At 47.3% G+C, this 16912-nt stretch overlaps 1 long non-coding RNA gene across 1 annotated transcript; it reads left to right on the forward strand.

Annotated features, from left to right (window-relative positions):
- The first annotated feature begins 1659 nt into the window (after positions 1–1659).
- LOC132655775 (uncharacterized) lies at positions 1660–12913 on the forward strand. Its single transcript, XR_009593604.1, has 3 exons — positions 1660–1772; positions 8152–8249; positions 10978–12913. It is a non-coding gene; the product is annotated as an uncharacterized LOC132655775 (long non-coding RNA).
- Positions 12914–16912: the final 3999 nt, after the last annotated feature.

Genomic DNA, 16912 nt, shown 5'->3' on the forward strand with positions numbered 1-16912 from the left:
ATAAGGGATACCTGTTTGTTCCTGATTGGCTCCCACTTTAGGGAAGGAACAGCTCCCACAGATAGCCCCAGGCAAGATGTTGGGACACTTGCCATTGGCTGCTTACCTCCTGTGTTTTGTTTTGTTTTATTGTTTGTTTGTTTGGGGTTTTTGTCTTTATTATTATTATTATTATTATTTTAACTCATCAAGCAGGAAAGGGGGAAGGGTGGCAAGAATTTTGGCCCAGCTTTGGACACAGTCTCAAAATGGAGTTAGTCAGGTCCTCTCATGTACAAAGAAGACGTTACTATTACCCTCCCTGTACAGATTAGGAAACTGAGTCCAGATGAGGCAAATTATAATAATAAATTATAATAATTAATGTTTTCGTGTTTTATTTGTTTGGATGTGTGTGCAGAGAGAAGACAGGGCCAGGAGGAGGCCCTCAGGAAAAGTAACTTGTGATTGTTCTCCTGATTGTGGACTTACGGGAGGCATCTACCACTGTGAGCGCCCAGTTCCCCGAATTCGGCCTTTACCCAGCAGCCCCCGGATAAAACCTAGTGATGTGAGGCCTCCCAGGAGCGTTCGCTTGACAGCTTGACATCTCCAACAGATTTCCCGTTGACTTGTCCCTTTTTAATGATTTGGTATTTTATAAAATTAGGTTGTGTCCCTCCCACCACTGATGAAATTGGCGTCTGATTCTCTACCGGTTGCCATGTGGTTCCAGCACCCAGATACGGCAGTTTGTTCAGGCCCCTTTTATGAAGCATCGTTTCATAGTTGCTGTTGTGGTTTTGCTGCACTGGGTCTAGAACCCCGGGATCTAAGGTATCCAACAAGCAGTCCACTGCTGACCTGTGCCCAGCTCAGTAAGCAGCTCTCCACAAACTGTGTGACACAGGAAAAAGGAACAAGTACGGCAAGGTGAGGCTCCCAGCACATGAAAGCGCTCCTCTTCAGAGCTATTTCTACCTTGACAATTTTTTTTTTTAAGACAGCATCACACGACGCAGGCCTGCCTGGCCTAGAACTCACTTTGTGAACCAAGAGATCCACCGGCCCTTGCCTCCAAAACACTGGAATTAAAAGCATGTACCACACACCCGGCTGGTGGAACTTACCAACTCGAAGCAGCTATTCGATCACGTGAGGGCCACCACACTATGGGTCTTGGGAACTATTCTGAAACTCATTCCTGTGGGCTACAGCTGAGTCCTTCCAGAATCGGCTGTATTCCAAGGTTTTTCCTAGGCACCTGGCTGTTTGGCCTCTTCATTGGTTGTTCTGCCTCGGAAACCTAGAGACCTAGGGAATTTTGGAAAACTAACTTGTATCTCCTCAAAATTTGGGAGTGCTCATGAGACTCCGTCTTTCAGGTCCTTGAAATCTGTCATCTTGAAGAGAAGACACGAGGTGCTTTTGTGTATCTGTGACCAAAATACCCAAGAGAACAATTGAAAATGGGAAAGATTTGTTTGCTTGCTTGCTTGTTTACATTCATTGTCATTTCGGAGGGTTCAGTCTAAGCATGGTGGGGAAGGCATGACAGATAGAGCAGCTTTGTAACAGTGGCCAGAAAGCAGAGGACCGGAAGGAGCCGGAGAAAAAAATGCTCCCGAGACTGACTTCCTCCAGCTAAGCTCTGCCTCCTCTGGTTTCCAGAACTCCTCACAACAGTTCCACGGGTTGGGGACCTACTGTAGAAGAGCTTCGTGTTCAAACGGCAGCGTCTGGGCGGTGTGCAAAGAACTTCCAGGTGCTAAAACTGAAGGCTCGGGGTAAAGGTATAGTTACCTAGCACTGTTTGCTTTCTCCTCCCTCCCTCCTTCCCTCCCTGTCCCCACCTTTGAGACAGAACAGCCTGCGACCACGGCTGGCTTCCAACGTCCTTTGTGGCAGAGGATGACCTTGATCTTGTGATCCTCTAGAGTGCCGGGAATTCAGCCAGTCTGTGTGGTGCTGGCACCCTGGACTCTCACGCACACTGGGCAGGCATCTGTCCCCTGAGCTACGTCCCCAGCCCTGTTTGCCTTTGGACCCTGCACTGCAGTTACAAGCACGTTTGCGCATCAATTGGTCTGTGCCTGCCCCTCCTTCTGCCTGGAATGACCTTCCCACCTTTGTTCAAAAGCTCACTATTGTTCAGTCTTGGTGATTCCAGTTGCAATCACACACTCACTCTCAAGCCGAAGGAATGTTCCCATAGCGCCCGCTTTTAGCGCCACCTGTTTCATGGAAGTGATCAGGTCACTGGGCCCTGTCTTTCGTGAGGTGCCCGAGTCTGGCTGCCCTGGAGTTGCTCAGTGCATGTCTGGCCTAGTGCAAGTGCTCAGTGTTGGCACAGCGCTCTGATCAGCAGGGCTTGTGTGCTTAGTGTCCACAGGGAGTCTTCAAATTCCGGTCGTGTGGACTCCTTAGGTAAAGCCGGAGCCTTTAAGTTTGCTGCCTCCCTGAGGTTCCTCTACAAGAAGCTGCCATTGAACAAGTCCCAGGATGGGAAGAGCACAGCTGTAACTTACTTCCTAAGCTCCCAGCCTGCGTGCTTCAAGCTGATTTCAAGAGATGGTTGGGGCACCAGTGTTCCTGGGTTGAATCCAGATGGGCATGTCTTCTGGCAGGAAAAATGTTAATCCTGTCTTCAGCAGCAGAGATGTCTGACACTCACTTTGTAGTAAATTAGCAAAATAATGTACTTCAGCTTGTGTGTATACGGGGTGTGTGGTGTATGTGTGTATATATGTGTGCGCCTGTGTGGTGTGTGTGTGTGTGTGTGTGTGTGTGGTGCGTATGTGTGTAGCGTGTGTGTGTGGGTGGGTATTGCATGTATGTGTGTGTGGCATATATGTGTATGCGGTGTGTATCTGGTGTGTGTGGCACATATAGGTGTGTGTATAGGTGCTGCATATGTGTGTGTGGTGTATGTGTATATACATATAGTCTGTGTGTGGTGTGTATATGTGTGTGTGATGTGTGGTGTGTGTGTATAGTGTGTGTGGCATGCGTATATGTGTGTGCATTTGTGTGTGTATTTGTGTGTGTATTTGTGCATGCTTGTATGCAGGTATTGCATGTGTGTGTGGCATGTGTGTAGGTGTTACGTGTGTGTCTGGAGTGTGTGGTATGTGTGGACTATGTATGTGGCATGTGTATGTATGTGTTACATGTGTGTATCATGTATGTAGGTGTTGCATGTATGTGTCTGTGGTGGTGTGTGGTGTATGTGGAAAGGCCAGAGCTCAGCACTGGGTGTCTTCTTCAGTTGCTATCCTCCAAGCTCAGGAAACCTGAGCACATGTCCGGCTAGCCTGGCTGGTCAGGGAGCTCCAGGATTCACCTACCACAGCTGCCCAGCACCCGGGCTGCACATAGAACCCAGGTCTCTTTTATGTGAGGACTTGGATCCAAACCCAGGCGCTTTGGAGCTGCTATCCCTGATCCCAATTATATGTTCCTTAAGGGTTTGTTTGTTTGTTTGTTTTCAAAAAGAAGTGAGAAGAGAGATCAACGATTTTAAACAGGCGCTGTTGGGAGGTCTTTGTCGGCGGGTAGCGTGCTGCTAGCTTTCTGAAGAGTTCTGAGTGGTTGTTCTTATCACAAAGATCAGGTCGGCGTGGGGCACATTCCTGTAGTCCCAATACTTGATTGGTGAGGTGAAAAGGATTAGGAGCTTGAGGCAGCCTTAGCTCCATAGAGAGTTGGAGGGGAGCCTGGACTACAAAAACAGCCACCAAACAAACAGGAAGAACCAGCCAAAGACAGCGATGTGTGAGGCTGGGGAATGGCGTGGAGCAAGAGTCTGAATTTGTTCTTACCCAGCATCATGTTAAAACTCTTCACATCATTTGACCCACTTTTTTGTTTCATTTGTTTCTTGAGACAGGGCTTCTTTGTGTGGCCCTGACTGTCCTGAAACTCACTATGTAGACCAGGCTGGCCTCGGAACTCTGCCTGACAAGTGCTGGGACCAAAGGAGTGCACCACCACAGCCCGGCTCCTTCTTTTTTCTTTATTTTCTGTTTTATATAAAATCTCCCGTATCCCAGGCTGGCCTCTAACTCTGCTGTGTGGCTGAGGCTTCTTCCTGCCTTTGTGTCTCAAGTGTTGGGATGCCGCTCTGCCTGGTCTATGCAGTGCTGAGGACCCAACTCAGGGCTTTGAGCGTGCTAAACAAGTACTCTGCAGGCTGAGCAACATCCCAGCCCCTCAAACAGGCTTCGAAACCACTCCTTCCCCATTCCATGGGCAATTGATAAGTCAAGATTCAGTAACTGAGAGCACTGGGTGATCTTCCAGGGGACCCCGGTTCAATTCTCCGCATCCACCTATTACTGTAGGCTAAGAGGAGTCAACGCCCTTTTTTAGTTTCTGAGGACACTATACACATGGTGCACAGACTGGCTGAGTGGGATGGTGAGTATCGACAGCCCAAACCTTCCCAGATGCCCCAGGGAATAAAACACCAAGCCAGGAGAGCTATCGAAGCAAGAACTCGGTTTATTAAATTAAGCAGCCCCTTATATAGGTTTGGGTCAGGAGGCAGGATTAAGGAAGTGAGGTAAGATAACGTAGAGGGCGAGGTTAAGTGGTGCAAGGAGAGGTGGGCCAGCGACAAAACACGTAACAGTTACCGGGCAGGGCTGATTTTAAGGCAGATATGCTGAGTCACTAAGGCAGATATGCGGAATCACTTTTGCCCAGAAGTGGCACCTCTTAAATCGGAAGCTAAAGACAGGTCTCCAAACTCGAGCCAGGCTCAAGTAGATGCAGCAGGCCTTATCAGGCCCAACATGTTCCTTTAGAGGGAAAGTTATTGACAGTTGTGAGCTGCTGTGTGAGTGTTGGGAGCAGAGTCTGCGTCCTTTGCAGATGCTCTAAATTGCTGAGCCACCTCTCCAGCTACTACCACCATAACACCTTTTAAAATCCCAGGATGCTGGCTGAGCAATCAGCCTGCTGCTTGGGGTGGCCATTCTGTATGGAGATTTATTGCCTCCTCAACAGATGTCCCCCAAGCAGCTGGGCACAGTCTCTTCTGTTTCTTGTAAGTGCTTCTTCAGTGCAGCACTCAGCCCCTCATGCGACAGCAAAAATGAGAGGTTCAAGCTAAAGCAGTGACCAGCCACCTGCTCCTCCTGTCTAGGCTCTCTGGGATTCTCTATCAAGTTACAAAAGCAGAGACCCACTAGGGGAGATGTAAGGCTTTTTGGACGCCACGTGATCCTTGCATGAAAGTATTTCTGGGCTCCCTGTAGCACCTCTCCATGGTGCTACGAACAGCAAGAGTACGGAAGAGCCTCTCTGTCAATCAAGAGTGTCGCCTCGTGGTGTCTGGGTGTCTGAAGCTAGAGCACTGCACAGCTGTCTGGCCCCTGAGCTCAGCCCTGTAAGTCATCCCCAGAACTCCGCCTCGAAGGAGGATTTATATAATGTGTGCTCTGCAATTAGTTAATGAACTGTCTAAATGGTATTCTTGTTTCCAATCAACCCCCACTCTTAGGGTGTAATGGTGTGGTAGGTTTTTTGTAAAACAGTATTGTATCCAAATAGAGTTTGCATCAGCAGAGATCATGGTTGCAGTCATCCTGCTATCCCTGGTGGTTCCAAGTCGTGCTAAAAACTGCCTGGTGAGTCCTACCAGGAAGCAGCCAGACTATCTCCACCATTCCAGGGGCTTCTCAGCCAGACGCCACCAACCCACTAAGATGGAGAGTAGTAAAAGCGGTTTATGGTCTGGATCATGTGGGCCAAGGTTTAGAACAAATTGTTTTCAAGAGCTCTGATCGTCTTCTTTGGACCAGGACGAATTCTTCCTCACCTTTACAAGAAAACCCTGGCTGGCCCTTCCTCTTGCCTTCTTTTACCACCTTTTTTGGAGACACTAGAGGGTCACAGTTAGAAATATGAGCACGGGGTCCTGGAGGGTAGCTCATGGGTAGAGCTAGTATGGACAAAGTGTCTACTATGCGCAGAGCTCTGGGTTCCATCCCCAGCGCATCCTTCCTGCACCCAACCGAAAGGTCCTGCCATAGCCTAACCAACGTCTCAAGCTTCTGTTCCTCTCCTGTACTCGTCAGATGGAGATCGTCATCCTTCTGAGCTTCTTTTCCTGCCCTGCTGACAAAGTATGCTGACGAAGTCAACTTAAGAGAAGGAAGGGCTTCCTTTTAGTTCACAGCTCCAGGCTGCTGACTGTCAGCGCGGGGAGGTCAAGGCAGCAGGTGCTTGAGGCAGTCAGAAGACAGCGATGAGGTCGTACCCACCAGAGCTCCCTTCACTTTAATCTGATTCACTTATTTATTATTTATGTGTGCGCGTTTAGATGTGTTCGTGTGTGTACGTGTATGTATGTACATGTTTGTGCGTATATTTGTGTGTATGTGTATGTTGTGCATGTTTGTACATGTGTTAGTGTGTAAATGTGTAGATGTACATGTGTGAGCCTGAATAAGCTTCTGTTGGAGGGCCCTGCTGCTGAAGGTTGCAGCCTCCATGACTGGACAACTCTCTGAGCTCCAGACAAGATGGAGGAGTCCCTTGCCCCAAGGGAGCTTCCATGTTTGCAGGATGTCCCTGAGCTAGAAGCCTGGCTTATCATAGAATTAGCCTCTGCTTCCTGCAGAGTGCTCCCCTCCGCCCATATGACAGTGACCCCCCCCCAGGCGATAGGACCACGCTGTTTAATGCAGATGAAGTACACTGTGAGCACCTCCTGGCTGCTTCCGGTTTCCTATATATTCCCCTCGCCCCTGGGATAACGTTGGTCTGCCTCCCTGCAGCTGGTCCCAGAGGCTCTTCTGTCGTGCTCTTGGCCTTCTGAGCCCTGCAGCCCTCCTCTACTCCTTCTGCCCTCGTGACCAACAGTCCCCGAGGGAAGAGGAGACCCACAGCTTCCTGTGTGTCACGTACATGCAGAGACCCTCAGAGACCAGTACCTGGGTTATAGACGGTGGTGAGCCCAGCGTGTGTGCTGGAGGGTGGGGGGGGGGAGGCTTTTGTTTTTGCTTTTCCAGGCAGGGTTTCTCTATGTAGCCCTGGCAGTCTTGGATTTGCTTTGTATGCCAGGCTGGCCTCAAACTCACAGAGATCTGCCTGCCTTTGCTTCTGGAGTGCTTGGATTAAAGGCATATGCCACCCTGCCGGTGCCATTCTTAATCTATGAGCCATCTCTTTAGCTCTACCTTCTCCATTTTATACAACCCAGGATCCCTTGTCCAGGAAATTATCCTGCCCAAAATTAAGATTAGTCTTCCCACATCAATGAACATAATTAAAATAATCTCTCGCAGGCATGCCCAGAGGCCGTCTCCCAGTTGATGCCAGGTTCTGTGGACAGATACCATAACACCCAAGGCCATGTAATGAGCTGAAGTACTTTAGAGTTTATCAGGTGTCCTGGCCCATTCCAAGCGAGGTCAACTAACCTCTCATGACACCCTCATTTGGTGTTGTAACTAGACACTGTTATTATCTCTACCTTTAATATCCTGAAACTGAGTTATGAAGACAACTCAGTAACTTTTACACTCACAGCAAGTGAGAGAGCCAGGATCCAAATCCAGGAGACTGATTTTTAGGGCCTGTTTTTCTCATAAGGTTTTTATAAGAACACAGTGAGACTGACTAATAAATAGTTGCCCCAAGCCAAATGTCACCAACTGTGTTAAGCACAGCTCTGGGAAGATATTGAATTCTAGCTGGGAGGATTATTCCCTTAGGCTTTCAGTAAACCTTCAAGACAAGGCCTCTACCCCGGTGTGGGCCTTTGTACTTTTTTGTATAATAGTGTGGTTGTGTGTGTGCCAGTTTGAATGTTCCCACAAGATTATCAGTTCCCTGAAGGCAAGATTAGTTTCTGTTCTTATTTGATGTCTTCTGATTCCTTATACATTAGTAGAAATTTAATAAATACTAATTGAATGAATGAAATTTTTGTTATATATAAGTGCTTGTACTTGTGCTTTAGCCATTATGGTGGCTTGAATGAAAATGGCTCCCATTGACCCATAGGAAGTGGCACTATCAGGAGATGTGGCCTTATTGGAGTATATGTGGCTTTGTTGAAGAAAGTGTGTCCTGGGGGTGGGGAGAGGTGAGGGTGGAGGCTTTGGCATTTTAGAAGCTCAAGCCAGGCCCATTGTCACTCTCTCCTCCTGCTGCCTGCAGATCAAGATGTAGAACTCTCAGCTCCCTCCCCAGCACCATGTCTGCCTGACTGCCACCATGCTTCCTGCCATGATGACAATGGACTAAATCTCTGAACTGTAAGCCAGCCCCCATTAAATGTTTTTCTTTGTAAGAGTTGTCATGGTCATGGTATCTCTTCACAGTAATATGTAGCTCTACACCCACTTCAAGGTAGCTCGTGCATGCTTGGGGAGCTGGTGTTGCCTACAAGGCCTCAGCTTCCCTGCATGAGCATCTGCACAGACCTCATGGGTGTCTCTGCCACGTGGTGACTGACTGGCTTCCCCTTGAAGCAGGTAATCATGACCTTCGAAGTCTGCTATGACATATCTTGGAATTCACAGCAATCACTTCTACAACAGTCTAGTAGTAACGCGTGTAACTTTCTGTTGTTGCCATTTGTTTGTTTTGAAGCAGAGACTCCTGTAGCTCAAGCTGGCTTCAAATTCACTATATCACCCAGGCTGGCCTTGAACTGCTCATCTTCCTGCCTCCACCTTGTAAGAGCTGAGATTATAGGCAGTATGCCACCATCCGGGCACAAATCAGCTTTATTCAATGTGAAAGAGGATTTGTAGCCATAAGGTTATTGTTGTTAGTATTTATTTTAAAATGATGCCACCCACACAACAGATGTTATATGAAAGAGATTTATTGGATGGAAGTGGAGAGATGGAGGAAAAGGAAAGAGAGAGATGTGGTGGGGGGGTGCCCCAGGAAAGAAAGCAAGGTGGAGAGAGCAAGACAGGAGAGTAAGAGAGAGGCAAAGTGACGGTTGGTCCTTTCATAGTTAGTACATATGCAGCTGAACTGTGTCTGCCACACACAGGATGGGCAACACTTGATGACATCATAGGTTACCAGGCAACCCAGAAGCAGGCTGCCTATAAGCTAACAATTGTGTAATTCAAATGCTGATTTCTGTATCCCCACCCTCCCTATCTGCTTGCAATCCTCGTTCTAAGAATCTCACTGTTGTGTCTCACTGTTATGTCAACAAAGCTTTCTAATTGTCCTCAGATATGCTAATAAAAGTTTACAGCCAATCGATTAGCAGGGGAGCGACTAGGTTTTTGCATTCCTGCCAGCCAGGGGAGGAGGAGTTAGAGGAGGAAGGAGGGGAGTCAGCCGTGGACAGACATCCAGGAGACACTAGAGAGGAGCTGGAGCAGAGAAAGCTACAAAGTGCAAGTATCTCTAGGATATATACTGGAAGGAAACCAGATTAGTTTAGAGGGTTAAAAATAGAGTTAAGGGCTGGAGAGATGGCTCAGTGGTTAAGAGCACTGTCTGATCTTCCAAATGGACCCGGGTTCAACTCCCAGCACCCACATGGCAGCTCACAACTGTCTGTACCACCAATTCCAAGGAACCTGAGACCTTCACACATAAAATAAAATAAATTATTTTAAAAAAATAAAGTTAAGGGAGGGTGGGATTGGGAGGGATTGAAGGAGGAGGGGCCTACGGCTGGGATACAAAGTAAATAACCTGTGATTAGTATAAAAAAATAAAATTAATAAAAAAAAGAATAGAGTTAATTAATAGTGCTCAGTTATTGTGCTATGAAGCTTATTACTAGATAAATATAGAAGAGTCTCAATTATTTGTATGATAGCCGGGTTAAGACAGAAACAAGCACGGTTTTATAAAAATAACTTTAACAAGGATTAGTAAGGGCAAATACCAGGTGTGATGATTATCTTATAGCCTGGAGTCTACCAAAAAAACTGGTCTTAGAAACCAAGAACTGTGCAAGAGCCTAGCTGGGCTTCCCTAAGACAAGGGTATCCCAGGAAGCAAGGCCAGCTCTGTGTGCTCTGAGAGATCCTGAGTCTTTCCTCCTGTTCTCTTCTCTTCATCCTACTCAACTGTTTGCCCAGCCCCTGGTTCCTTGCCTCTACTGACAGTTCTCACATCTTTGCTCCAAGTCCTCAAAGCAGAGCCTGTGGCTCAGTTCATCTTTTCTTGGGTCATTATAGGTTCCATGCTAGTCCAGGTAGCTTTCCAAGGGTCCCAGTGCTCCTCTAGAAGGAGGAAGGTAGGATTCTAAAACAGGGACTTCAGCCCTGGACTCTGGTCATAAAAGTCTTGCAGTGATGAAATAGCAGGTGTGACAGAGGTCAGGCTATCTAACCTGTATTGCCAATGTTCTTAGGCATTGTGCCAGGTGGTGGGGACCACAGGAAGAAAGCAGAGGCAAATAAACAGATTGTTAGCCTCTCGGTGCAGAGAGGAAGACAGGCATCCAGATAATTGGTGACCAATATAACTACTAAAAGTGCCCATGGCATCATGGGTGGAGATGAGCCCTCTCCTAGGGACATGGAGACAATGCCCCCAAGAAGACCCTTAAGAAATAAGATAGAGTTTGCCAGATGAAGAGAAGGAAGAAGTACATGTCCAGCAGGAAGGAGGCTGTGGAAAGTGTTGTGGGAAGCTTAGATGTCACAGGTGGAACTGGAGGATGGGAGCCGAGAAGAAAGCTGGGGTAACACTGAGCTAAGCTTGATGGGTTTAGCCAGTTCTTGGGCTCTGTCCAAGCAGTGGGGAACCCTCAAGGGACCTGCAACACGAATGAGGTTGCATGTGGCTTCAGTGAGTGTGTGGCTATCCTGACAGCAATCCAGAAATGGAGGGCAGGCCTGAGACATTCTTGAACCCAAGGTACACAAAAGTGTCCTCCCCTGCAGCATGGTGCTCATGGGGGACTGGGTTTGGCTCTTTGAAAAGCTGTATTCTCATTCTAGAAGGTCACCCAGCTTAGAGGAAACAATGACTCTTCTCTGTGGTTTCTGTTAACAGCCATCTTTACAGACACAACTTGACAGGCATCCGTATTAAGCAAAGCTGCTTTATTAAGCACGAAAGGGCACATCCTCCTAATGAAGACTTCACTGAAAACCTTAGAAGAGTCTCCTCACGGACTCATCACCCAACAACTCCTCCAACTTCTAAAGCCTCCTGACCACTTCAGAAAGCAGTGTCTGGACAAGGGACCCCTCTGTGCAGTTCAGGACACCAATAACCATGTCCGAGCAGACTGCAGTTTACACAAAACAGAGTGAAATCTGAGGACTGTCTGTGGACTGTCCTGTTGACGTGTCCCGGAGCCAGCTGTGCACCTTGCCAAGTGCATTAGTCACTGTTCTTTAACTGTGAAAAGACACCATAACCAAGACAACTCTTAGAAGAGAAAGCATTTAATCGGGGGCGTGTCTGCAGTCCCAGAGAGTTAGTCCATGATCAGCCATGATGAGGAGCATGTTGGCAGGCGTGGGGTGCTGGAGAAGTAATTGAGGGCTATGCTGAGCCACAGCCAGAGAGAGAGAGAGAGAAAGATGGGCCTAAACGCCCCCCCCCCAGTGACACACTTCTGCCAACAAGACCACACCTACTCTAACAGGGCCATGCCCCCTACACCTTCCAAATAGTGCCACTCCCTGTATCCAAATATATGAGCCTATGGGGGCCGTTCTTATTCAACACCAGCCATGTCTATGGAGAGACTTAAAAGGCCAAAGCATATTCTTCCGAGAAATGGCTTGCTTTGGTGAGGACAGGCTTAACACTGCAGAAGCGCTGCAACAGCCTGGAGATCAGAACTCACGCCCTACGGCCAGTCCACCTGAAATTACAACCTCCTCCTGTGTGACTGTGGGAGAATTCCTTCAGCCCCCTGTACCTCAGTTTTCTAATCTGTGAAGTGGCGATTGTAACAGCCTCCCTTTGCAGCTTCTTGTCAGGATTCAGTAAGTATTGTAAGGGTTACGCTCTTGGAGGATATTACTTGGGCTAGAGTCCTTGAGTTTAATCTCCAGGGAAGCAGAGGGAGGAGACGGAGGAAATGGGGGCAGATGGGGAAAAGGAAGAGGGAAAAAAGAGGAAACTTGAAGTGGCACACAGAAAGTTGCATGGCGGGGTGGGGAAGGACAGACGGCTGGGTGAGATAGGATTGTCAGGATCCTGAGGGCAGGCCAGTTGAATTGCTTGCACAACCTAACAATGGTGACCTAGCTACAATTTTTTTTTTTTTCACTTAGGACATTAAGAAGAGAAATGGTGCACCCTGTTGTGGTTCCTTTTTTTTTTACATTTGGTGTTTGTGTGAGGGAGTCAGATCTACTGGAATCTGAGTTGCAGACAGTTGTGAGCCGCCATGCGGGTGCTGGGAATTGAACCAGGGTCCTCTGGGAGAGTGGCCAGTGCTCTTAACCGCCGAGCCATCTTTCCAGCCCTTCTGGTTCTTTCTTAACTTGCTAAAAACAACGCTTCTTTTTATCCCTGAAAAGAGATCACACTAAACCAGTTTGGCCTGTCACGGTGGATAGCTACTACCCAGTAGAAGAAAGTGATCTTCAGAAACAAGCAAAACCACCTCACTAAACCAGCATGGATTTCCAGACAGAACCAAATTAGGCCATGAAAACAAGCTCTTCAAATGTTACACCCTATTTTTCTAGAAAACAGGGAATGGCTTTGGTAAAATTTTCTGAGACATTTTTTTGTTTGTTTGTTTGCTTGCTTGCTTTCACCACAATTTGGGGAAGAAACCAGCTTTTATTTTTTTTAAGTGATTTCAAGCTTAGCACAAGAGTATGTGTCCAACAGCCAAGAGATGGCTCAGAAAGAACAGAGCCCTTAAAAGTTTAGATTCTAGAAAATCTCATTACTGGGGATACCCCAGAGGATGGGGCTGCCCTATGCTGTCTGTCTGTTTGTATGTAGACCCTACACACTGACTAATCCACATGGGTGTTTAATGGATGTAAGACTGTTGGTTCAAGAGTGGGAAGAAGATCCAAAAATGACACAGTAATAAATGATCCATTTTTACAACCAAAGTTGATTTACTGTTGTTTTCTTCACCTTTCTTCTCAGGACAGTGGAACCACCAATGTCTGTTTTATAGTTTTATGTATTGTCTGGATTGTTTACAAGTGTGTATTTTGGAACATAAAGTTCTCAGGACAAAGCGGTCCTCACAGCCATCATTGCCAGAGTCCTGACACTTTTGGGAACAGAGTAAGGGAATAATTGTGCTACGGATTATAATTCACTAATCCCATAACAGTTATTCCACATCGACTTCTGCTAAGAAGGAAGTGAAGTTAGCCACAGGGATACACACATGCAAAGGACCCCTAATCATGTCCTAAGATGGAGATGTGTGTTATATACACCAGGGAGAGTCTAGTTGCTGCCATGACAGCTGCCCAGGGAAGCATGACTGCCAGGAACACCTGTGGCCCCTTGACTGGCTCCTTCTTGAACCTGGCTCTACACATTTGCTCCTGTGAATGTGTTTCCTGCTCAGAAGACCTTTTCTTCTTCCCCAACTTGTTCAAACTTGATCTTGATTCAGACCCTACTCATTTCCATCTCCTTCTCAACGCCTCACTGGAGAAAGGAGGTATCTCATCCCTCATCCTGACACTGTCAGATATCGCCTTGAAACACGCACTCAGAAACTGTTTTTGAAAAAAAAAAAAAATTGATTCCTCACTGGGGCCTGCGACACAACTAAATGCAGGATAAAAACATGGCACCTCTGAGACTGAAAATATTCTCAGTGGTTAAGAGCACTGGCTGTTTTTGCAGAGGACCCGGGTTCAATTCCCAGCACCCACATGGATGTTCATAAATGTCTATAACTCCAGTCCTTGGGGATCCTATGCCTTTTTCTGGCTTCCCCAGGCACAACATAAAAATAATTTTAAAAAAGCAAAACAAAACTTGGTGTCTCTGCCTCTATTTTGTCTGTCTCCTTTACTGTACATGTGCTGCTTGTCCCTGTAGCATTTTAATCACTCAAGGAGGTCCTGCCTAACTTATTTCATTCTTCTTCAGGTCTGAAGGCACAAGATAAGTTATTGTCCTAAACCTGCTGCCACCTAATCAGTGATGGCCAGGCTGTACTCTGGAGCAGAAATGAGCACTGCTGAGAACTAGACTGTGTCCCTCAAGTCCCCCAAGCTATGACAAGGACTTCTTCAGACCACCTTGCAGAACTGACACAGTGTTCAACCAGACTGAACCTCGGCCAGGATTGCCTAGCTGCAGACATTTCTCCCGCTCCCGCCCCCTTCTTCTCTTTAAACCTAAGCTCTGTATCAGTACCCAGAAGGTGATCTCCAGCTCACTAGACCCCTTTAGGCCCTCCTCTTCCCAGAACAGTCACTCTGAATCAAACTCCTTTCTCTGCTTTTCACTGTTACTTGTCTCTAACATTGATATGTTGGGCTGGGTGGCAGATCCTAGTTCTTTTGGAGCTGTGCGAGCCCACACTTACCCCTGAAAACTCCAGTTACAACCTTTGACGATCATGCAACTCATTTCTAATTAGTCAAGGTTTCCCAGAGAAGGGGAGGGGAGAGGGTGGGAGAGATTTTATGGAATTGGCAATGCGGGGCGGTGGGCTTAAGACCCAGGGAAGCATCCAGACATCATCTGTCGGCAGACTCCTTCCTGCTCCGGGAGGTCAGTCTGTATTCTCCTTAAAGCTTTCAGGGGACGGAGTGGCACCTACCTACGACATGAGAGACAACCTGCTTTGCTCTATATCTGTGGACTTACGTTAGTGCTAAGGATTGAGCTCAGGGTCTTGTTCATGCTAGGCAAGAATCACTGAGCTCAAAGTACCACTGATCTACATTCTCAGCCCTAAAGCCTATGAATTTAAATGATAAGTTCCTTGAAAACCCAATGGAACAGAACAAGAAAATCTCACAGAAAACATCTAGAATAACGTTTGCCCAAATACCTGAGCCCTGGTGGCACAACCAAATTGAGATATAAAAATTAATCAGCCAGAGCATATCATCTTGAAAGGCACCAAACAGCCTTTGCATGTCCTGGTGTAGCCCAGAGATTACTGAGGTAGTGGGTAAATCCCCGGAGAATGGAAAACTAGAACACCGAGGAAGCAACTGTACCCACCATCTGGAATCAATAGAAGAGGAGGAGGCACCAACATCTGTTTGAATCCCACCTTGCTGAGCAGAGATGCCAACAGCACAATCCTGCTGCTTTTCCCATTCTGAAAGCAACCTAAGGACAGATTCAGACAGAAAGTCTGTTCTGCAGGTTTGAACTTAGCCCAACCCTAAGTAGGGGAACAAAGAGGAAAGAAAAACACAGAGGCAGGTTATGGCCCACAGAGAAATCCCTGATTCCGGTCTCTGACATATGTGCCTTCAGCTTTCTCCCAAGCCTATTTAACACACCCAGTGACCCTTCCTGGCTGTCCAACCAGGCTGACATCAGCCCCCCCAGAGATAAACCAGGCTTGGAGATGAGGTCTGGTGGTTTCGCAGACAATTCAATTCCAAGCTTGAATTTGCAATTCTAAACCCAGAATTTAATTTCCAGGCTTTTCCCCTTGGTTCTAGAGCTGGCTGGTGATTGGGCGGGAGGGGAAAGAAATCCCAGGCAACTGGAACAGGGGTGGGGTGCCCTGGGCTGTTTTTCTCTGACAGTCCCCAGCTTTGTGTGCTCCGCAGCTATCTGGTGGCCTTATTTCTCTTCCTTATTCTGCATCTGTAAAATATCCTTTTCATTCCTCCTCAATCCTAAAAGAAAAACAGGCGAAGAATAGGGACAGACTGTTCACAGAGAGGAATCCAAATGTGAAAAGCTGCCCAGTGGCTCTCAGCAGAGCAGCAATGCAAATGAGAGAAAGCACTGGGGAAGAAAGCAGCTCCGTCAAAATCGACCCTTAGCTGGCGCAGTCCAGCAAAACCTCGAGACACAGGCACTCAGAACTGTCCACACAAGGCTAGCCTGCCCCGACCTTCTTGGAGAGGGGTTTAGATATGTATCTAGAATTTTAACATGCACCGACCAGATAGATGACAAAGCATTTCTGCTTGCAGGTATTGGTTGATCTGGTTTGCACATTCTTACAAAAATACCACTCATAGAAGAAGACATGCAGAAGACTTGAAATCTCTACCACCCGATGAGCAGCTAAATAAACAGACATACCTACAAGAACCTGCAGAAGGGAGGAAGGTGTGTGTGGCCAATACAAAATGACTGACAGGAGATTGGGTTTTTTTTCTTTAATATTTTTAAAATTTATTTACTTTATATATATGAGTGTTCTAGCTGCATTTACACCTGCCAGAAGAAGGAATCAGTTCACATTATAGATGGTTGTGAGCCACCATGTAGTTGTCGGGAATTGAACTCATGACCTTTGGAAGAGCAGACAGTGCTCTTAACCACTGAGCCACCTCTCCAGCCCCCCTGACAGGAGATTGGGGAAGAAATGAAATGGAGGCCAGGGGAATGGCTGCACAAACACGAAAGCCAATCCCAGACCCTCTGTAAAACACCAGGAGTACCAGAGTGGTACCTATAATCCCAGTGCTGGGGACGAGGAGGACAATCTTCAGGACTTGCTGGGCAGCCAGTCCAGCCAATAGGGGAGAGACCTTGCCTCAAAACTGAGGTGAAGGTCAAGACACCTGATGTCCACCTCTTGAATGTACATGTACAACACACACAAGTCATTGACGCCAAAGTACTCAGTGCTGTCATTCGTTAACTAGGAAGAAGAAACACATGGGTGCCAGTAAATGAATGGGCCATCTGGCCTGGCCTACTTCCCAGTCACGTAGCCCATTACCTGCCATCTTAGTCTTGCCCTGGCACCTCCTTCTTCATCTGTGTTCCAGTGGTGACCCCTCTCCTTCTGGTTCCTACCCGAGAACCAGAATCCCTTCTTACTGGGATC

The sequence above is a fragment of the Meriones unguiculatus genome, chromosome 1 (genome assembly GCF_030254825.1).
Source record: "Meriones unguiculatus strain TT.TT164.6M chromosome 1, Bangor_MerUng_6.1, whole genome shotgun sequence".
Classification (NCBI taxonomy): domain Eukaryota; kingdom Metazoa; phylum Chordata; class Mammalia; order Rodentia; family Muridae; genus Meriones; species Meriones unguiculatus.